Below are 395 nucleotides of genomic sequence, written 5' to 3'. Positions count from 1 at the left end.
TGCCTGCGTCCCTCCCTGCCAGCTGTGCTGGGCGATGGGGGGCTTGGACCCCCCGCACCTCTGTTCTCGCTGCAGCCTGGCCCCCCCTGGGCATCTGGCAAACAGGAGCGGGGCTGCTTCTCCAACTGCTTGGTGCGACGGGGACTCATGGGGGGCTGAGGACTCCCCGCATTGCACCCCGGTGGTGCTGGCATGCCCCGGGCACGCACCGCAGCCAGGGTCCCACGGCACGCCTGCGCGCTGTGCTCCCGCCCCAGCATTGTTGGGAGCTCGCGGTGCTCTTGTGGCAAGCCCCGGCACGCTGGCAAGCTCACCGAGGGATCTGCCAGGGCCACCGCGCTGGCGTAAATAAAAGTGGCGGTGTTGGTACCAACGCCCGCCCTGCCTGCTCATCT

Source organism: Egretta garzetta, unplaced genomic scaffold, assembly GCF_000687185.1.
Source record: "Egretta garzetta isolate BGI_Z169 unplaced genomic scaffold, ASM68718v1 scaffold270, whole genome shotgun sequence".
NCBI lineage: Eukaryota > Metazoa > Chordata > Aves > Pelecaniformes > Ardeidae > Egretta > Egretta garzetta.
The sequence above is the reverse complement of the archived record's forward strand: the minus strand, read 5'-3'. Positions refer to the sequence as shown.